General features: G+C 30.8%; 1 pseudogene; it reads left to right on the top strand.

The window, feature by feature from the left end:
* Window positions 1-1,617: 1,617 nt before the first annotated feature.
* On the top strand, window positions 1,618-6,507 carry LOC107804012 (beta-amyrin 28-monooxygenase-like; annotated as a pseudogene).
* Window positions 6,508-6,736: the final 229 nt, after the last annotated feature.

Raw genomic sequence — 6,736 nt, forward strand, 5'->3', positions numbered from 1 at the left:
GTCTAAGAGTATCTGATTCGTGTTGGATAATACGAGTGTTAGTGTTTGAATAGTAAAAGAGTTCAACAATAAAACAAATCAAGGTACCCGAAAAATTGTGACATTAGTTAATGAATAGGTAATTTTTATTTTGTATCAATATTTTATTTCATGTCTTTTCATATTATAGTTTTAACCATTAGATTAGCTTAAAGTGAAACTTTTTACCGGGAACAAAAATTCACGCTATACTTTTCAATGGTTATATTGAGAAGTGGAAAAATTATTTACAACAAAATAAGATTTGTTACATCATAAACGGATACATCAATAGTGCCAATCCTAATTTCCAATCATCGCACAAGGAGCTTGAGATTAGATTTAAGGTGAAAACTTTAGTTGAAGAAAGCAATACTCACTTGTCGGCCATTGGTTTTTCAAATAATTTTATTTCATTCGATGAGGCATCAAAGTGCACCAATCGAACAAATTTTGGTAAGTTATTTAGATTTCATCCAGTAATCTTTCACTAAATATATAAATAATATTTTATTTCTGTTCGCCTTATTAATTTTTTGATAATATACATTACCACATCCAAGCTTCGTTGTACCATTCAATTTAGTGTCTACACGCTGAATACAACTATTTCTTTAATGTAATAATTTTTTTGCATCGTCAATTGCTATTATACTTAATTCATTCTTATTCAATTAAATATGTACTATTTTAGACAGTTTACCATTTAAATATTTGTTGCATCATCAGTTACTTTTATACGTAATTCATTCTTATTCTACCTAATTAAAATATGCTCTTTTGTGCATAACGTATAATACACGTGCAACACACGTACACTAAATCTAGTAAACTATATATATATATATATAGAGATAGATACCTAATTTATACTAGCACACTAAAGTTATCTCGAAAGAATGTGTGGTGAAAAAGAGGAAAGAAAGAAAGAAAAAAAGGAAAAACAGAAAACGTAAGAAAAAAATAAAAAAGGAGACTTTTAATATTAAATGTAATTAGTAATATTATCTCCAATTGTAAAATGACAGAAGGATATTAAATTATTTTTAGCCTTTTTTTTGCTCTCCGGGCTTTGAAAAAAGTGATTAGGTTATACTCTCTTCCTCTCATTTTATGTGATGCTGTTTGAATTTTGATTGCCAAACAAATTATTCTTTGACAATAATATTTTCATATGACTTTTAACTATTTTGAATTTTTAATTATTATGATTAATAGTATTTTTTAACGTAGTTTTCAAATGTATATATTTTATTTTGAAAAACTTACAGATTTTATGGCCAAATACATAATCAAAATTAAGAAGTTTGAATATTAAAAAGCAACGTATGTCATATAAATTGGATGAAAAGGGCCTATAATTTTTTTGTCTCTCTCTTATACGTTCATACGAACCCATTAGCTTGAGCTCAAATATTGTATAAATATTAAAATATTTATTAAATAAATATAAATAATAAATTTTGAACTCGCTTAAATCAAACAATCAGTGGTAGAATTCAGTTAAAATTTTGAATTTGTATCTATTTGCACGGAATAAGGTTATGGAGATAAGAAAGATTCCATGTTAAAATATCTGCTCTTACTTCTGGTTCAGAATAAGCATTATTTATTATTTATGTAAGCCATGGAATGTTCTCTAACATAGTAGAAACTATAGTAAAAGCTATTTATAATCGATAAAAAAAAATTCAGACCGCATTCATTCTCAAACATGGCTACAATTAACTTCTCATCTGTTTTCATATTGCTTTTACAAATCACAATTTTGATAATTTTCTTTCTCAGAAGGAAGAAAAAGACACTGAATTTTCCACCTGGAAGCAGCGGATGGCCAATTGTTGGAGAAACACTGGATTTTCTAAGAGCAAACAAAGAAGGCAAGCCAGAGAAATTCGTTAAAGAGAGAATAGAGAAATACAAGTCTAAAATCTTCAAGACTTCGATAATGGGGGAGAATGTGGTTGTAATTGGGGGTGCTGGGGGAAATAAGTTCTTATTTAGCAATGAAAATAAGAAAGTCAATGTTTGGTGGCCTGTAACTATTAGAAAATTGTTAGGACGTTGTTTGATTACTAGTGTTGGAGATGAAGCCAAACTCATGAGGAAGATGCTTTCTTATTTTATTAGTCCTGATGCTTTTTCGAGACTCTACACCAAAACCATGGAAGTTGTCGCCTTGGACCATGTCGACAAGTATTGGGAAGGTAACACCTCCATCACACAATATTTTAGGGCCCCTTTGGCCATAAAAAAAGATTCTCTTTTAAAAAAAATTCACTTTTTTTTTTCAAAATTAGTATTTGGACATTTCAATTTTCACTTGAATTTGAATTTCGGAATTTTTCAGACATTTGAAAAACTCTAAAAAGTTGTTATCAAAATTTTTGCTTTAAAACACTTACAAAATTCAAAAGTAGCTCCAAATTGTATTTGTGTCAAAACACAACTCTAATTTTCAAATGTCATTTTCAACTTAAAAAATATTTCACTTTTTTCGAAATTTTATAATTCTTATATCCAAACGCCCACTTAGTCTTGTTTGAGACTTATATACTATTCTCTCCCTTACAGTTTATTTGATGAGCAAGAGTTTAAGAATGAATGAAACACTTTTGAAACATGTGATATAAAACAGCTCATAAAAAGCTCTATGAATATAAATCATCACATTAAGGATAAAATAGAAAGTTTAAAGTTGAAGTGTTACTAAATAAAAGAAATGTGTCATTTCTTTTGGGACTAACTAAAAGAAAGAATATCACATAAATTAGAACAAATAGACTAGTAAAAATGTAGGAACGGTAAAGATTAGAGAAAGTAAAGAGAAGATGAGGAAGTTTGTTTAAGTGAGGAAGCCATTTTCTTTAATGTATACTAATGACGCATGATACTATTCCTTTTTTTTTGGTCCACTCTCGCATAGAAAACGAAGTTGCTTGAAAGCAGATTTTGAAATTATATAGGTGAATAGAGATCACCGATATCCTACTCGAGACGTAGTAATTGTCATCCCCAAACCAAAAGGAATGGGGAAAAAGCTCAAGAAAGCATTCTTTACAGAGGAAATATCTGAAAAAGTGTTATCGGGAAAGAGAAATTATAATATTGAATTGGTTTGAATAGAACAAATTAAAAATTCTTATAACTGGCTGATTCTAGTTTACTACTTGAGATTGAGGCTTATTTCTTGCTATTGTTGCAACACTCCATCGCACAGCCACAAGCCAAACTTATGAGATTCCGAAACACATCTGAAACTAAGACTACAATATGGCATTCTTGAACAAATTAGCTTAACAATTCTTGGATTCTAACTTCTATAGTCTATGGTGTTCAGACTACGTAGTTAAGTTGTTGGTTCATTGCTTTATTTTTTCCTAGAATAGCTTAAGTTTGTATATTCCGGTGTTTGATTAGCTACTGGAGAATATTTTCAGAAAAACATATATATGAAAAGTTAAATATAATATAATATTAACAAATCAGAATATATTGTTAAATTAAAACTTAGATACTTGTAAGGAAAATAACTTTTTCAAAAGTGAGGGAGGTCTTTTCCCTTTTGACTGTTACACAAACACCTGAAGTTTAACTTTTTATGAAAAATATTTTTCTGAAAATTAACTTTTGTCATATCCAGTATTCCCAAATTAAAGGAGGGTCTAATATTGGGAATCAGTCGATATTACCAACGTAAGAACTCCTCTAACAACCTATCCGATATAGCAATAACTATTGTATTTAATCTTTTTTTTGTGTGTGCCTTTTATTTATGAAGGTAAAGAGCAGGTGAAGGTGTACCATCTTCTCAAACTATACACTTTCAAAGTGGCATGTCAGCTATTCATGAGCATTGAAGACCACAATGAAATTGAAAAGCTTTCTGCACTTTTCAACATTTTCTTGAAAGGATTAATAACAATCCCTGTAAATTTACCTGGTACAACTTTTCACAAGGCAAATAGAGCTGTAGCTACCATCAGGAAAGAACTATTGCAAATAGTCAGAAAAAAGAAGAGAAGAATTGGAACAGAAGATAGCTTCACCTTCACAAGATATTTTGTCTCATTTGCTTTCCACCCCAGATGAAAATGGAAAGTTCATGTCTGAAATTCTTATTGTTAATAACATATTGTTGCTGCTCTTTGCTGGCCATGACACTTCTACTGTTGCTCTTACTTTACTCATTAAGAGACTGGGAGAGCACCCTCAAGTTTATGAAAACATTCTACAAGGTCAGTTCTTTATCTCGTTATATGAAATATTTTAATTTATGTTTTTTGTATACGAAATATTTTCATTTTATTATCTGTTATACTTTGTGGTCATTTATAAATTCACAGCAAACAAATTACTATCTCGTATTTGTCCTTGAACTTAACGAAATTCTAGTGTAGAATGTCCGAATTCCACATGTCAAAATACTTCAGAAAAAGGTCACAATCGGGACGTACGCAGGAATTTTTGTAACCAATGTCGAAATTTATAAAAGAGCGGGAATAATAACTTTGATTATTATACTCCTAGACAAGAAATAGTCTTAGTCTATTGGTTTTTTTAGTAGCTCTCTCAATTATTTGCAAAAAATTTAGGTTTGAACTGTTGACCTTCCAAAGCAAAATCAAGCATATAACCAACACAGCAAAAGACAATTTATGTCAACTGGTGTCATTTTTTCTTACTTATCCGTTTCCTCACAGCATTAATACATATATTTAATATAATTTTCCGACGGAGCGGTGTCGCGCGACACCACTTTGTTAGACATACATCCGTCCCTGGTCACTATGGTTTAAAATTACCTTCAATTATACTTTGGTTAGGGTCTACACTGGAACTTCGTTATGATCAAGGGTAAGTACAAGACGATTTGCTAACGACAAGAGTATAAATAGTCCCAAAAAGTAATGAATAATGAAGTTAAGATATTTCATTACTCCTACAGTGGAGGAATATTTTTAACCGTTTTATCTATTTATTTATTAATTTATTTGCTGATTTTTTGTATTTATGGGAGTCTGACAAGCAGAGCATATTAAGATAGCTTCAGCGAAAAAAGAAGGGGAGTCTTTGAACTGGGATGATATACAGAAGATGAAGTATTCGTGGAACGTACTTTGTGAAGCTATGAGGCTGAAACAACCTATAATAGGAGCTTATCGAGAAGCTATTATGGATATAAATTATGAAGGTTATCACATCCCTAAGGGATGGAAGGTACAAACTTCTTCTACCCCGTCTTCGATAATGTTTTCATGCACACACTTATCCAACTAAATTCACAAACCATTAATTTAACACAGATAGTGTAAAAAAAAATTCTTATATCATCAGTATAGTTTATCTAGTAGGTTCTTCATCATTTTTATCACATTATTTGATAATCCATTGATGTTTTTTGGATTTTATTTATATAACAGACAATATAATTTGCTTTATATAGTATCGGAGTAATTTAATCAATTGTACGAGCTTACCTACCTTATTTTTCAAATTAATAATTTCACATATGAAGGGGAGTCTTGGCGTAACTGGTAAAGTTGCTGCCATCTGACCAGGAGGTCACAGGTTCAAGCCGTGGAAACAGCCTCTTGCAAAAATGTAAGGTAAGGTTGCGCACGATAGACCTTTGTGGTCTGATCCTTCACCGGACCCCTATAAAATTTTATTTTATGTTGATAGTGTTCAATAATTAAACACGAATATTTACGAGAATTTTGACATGAGTTTAGCTTATATACAACGACAAACATAAAAATACTACATGTAATATATATGATAGTGTAAAAAATTCATTATTGTGTCACTGAACTATAAAAATTTACCTTAATAGTTTTAAAGTGAATTATTGTGAATAATTTTATGCACCCATCAGCACATAGAATTTAAACACAGTAACAACTTATATGATGTTGAAACAGTTCTACTGGAACACTACTTTAACCAGTCTGGATCCAGAGTATTACCCTAATGCAACAAGCTTTGATCCATCAAGATTTGAAGGAGCTGGACCTGCTCCATTTTCATACATTACATTCGGGGGAGGACCCCGAATGTGCATAGGGAAAGAGTTCGCTCGGTTGGAGGTGATGGTGTTTCTGCACATCATTGTCAGGAAATTTAGATGGAAATTAGTTGTTCCTGATGAGAGAATTATATATGATCCAATGGCTACCCCTGTTGAAGGACTTCCTATTAAGCTTCAAACTCACAAGCCTTGAGGTTGATCCTTACTTTTAATGGAGATACATAAAAGCATAGGGCGAGACCTAGCTTATAAGTTATTGGTTCACGTGAATCCTGTAGCTTTATCTCTATCCTTGTATATTTTTTAAGAAAATCATTAAATATCTATAATTATTTTTCTGTGAAACCAATTGTTATTGTATATTAACTTTGAGTTTGGCATAGGAACTCATACATTTTTAAATTTTGGAGGAAAACATATATATTGAGCCACATGAATCACACACCTCCTTTTTGCATTTATGTTGTGTAGATTTTATAAAAGCTACTACAGGAAGTAATGGATCTCAAACCTCTTTTGTATTTGTGTTATGTGTAATTGACAAAAATTTCTGGAAATCTATATCCAAGCCTATTTGACAGATTTTCTCAATAGGATCTAAGTCGTCTGAACTCCATATGATTTTTCAAGATAACATTACTTCACGAATCTTCGTGGATCAATGATTTTAATTTTCAAATATTAATA

The sequence above is a fragment of the Nicotiana tabacum genome, chromosome 22, assembly GCF_000715075.1.
Source record: "Nicotiana tabacum cultivar K326 chromosome 22, ASM71507v2, whole genome shotgun sequence".
In the NCBI taxonomy this organism is placed as follows: Eukaryota; Viridiplantae; Streptophyta; class Magnoliopsida; order Solanales; family Solanaceae; genus Nicotiana; species Nicotiana tabacum.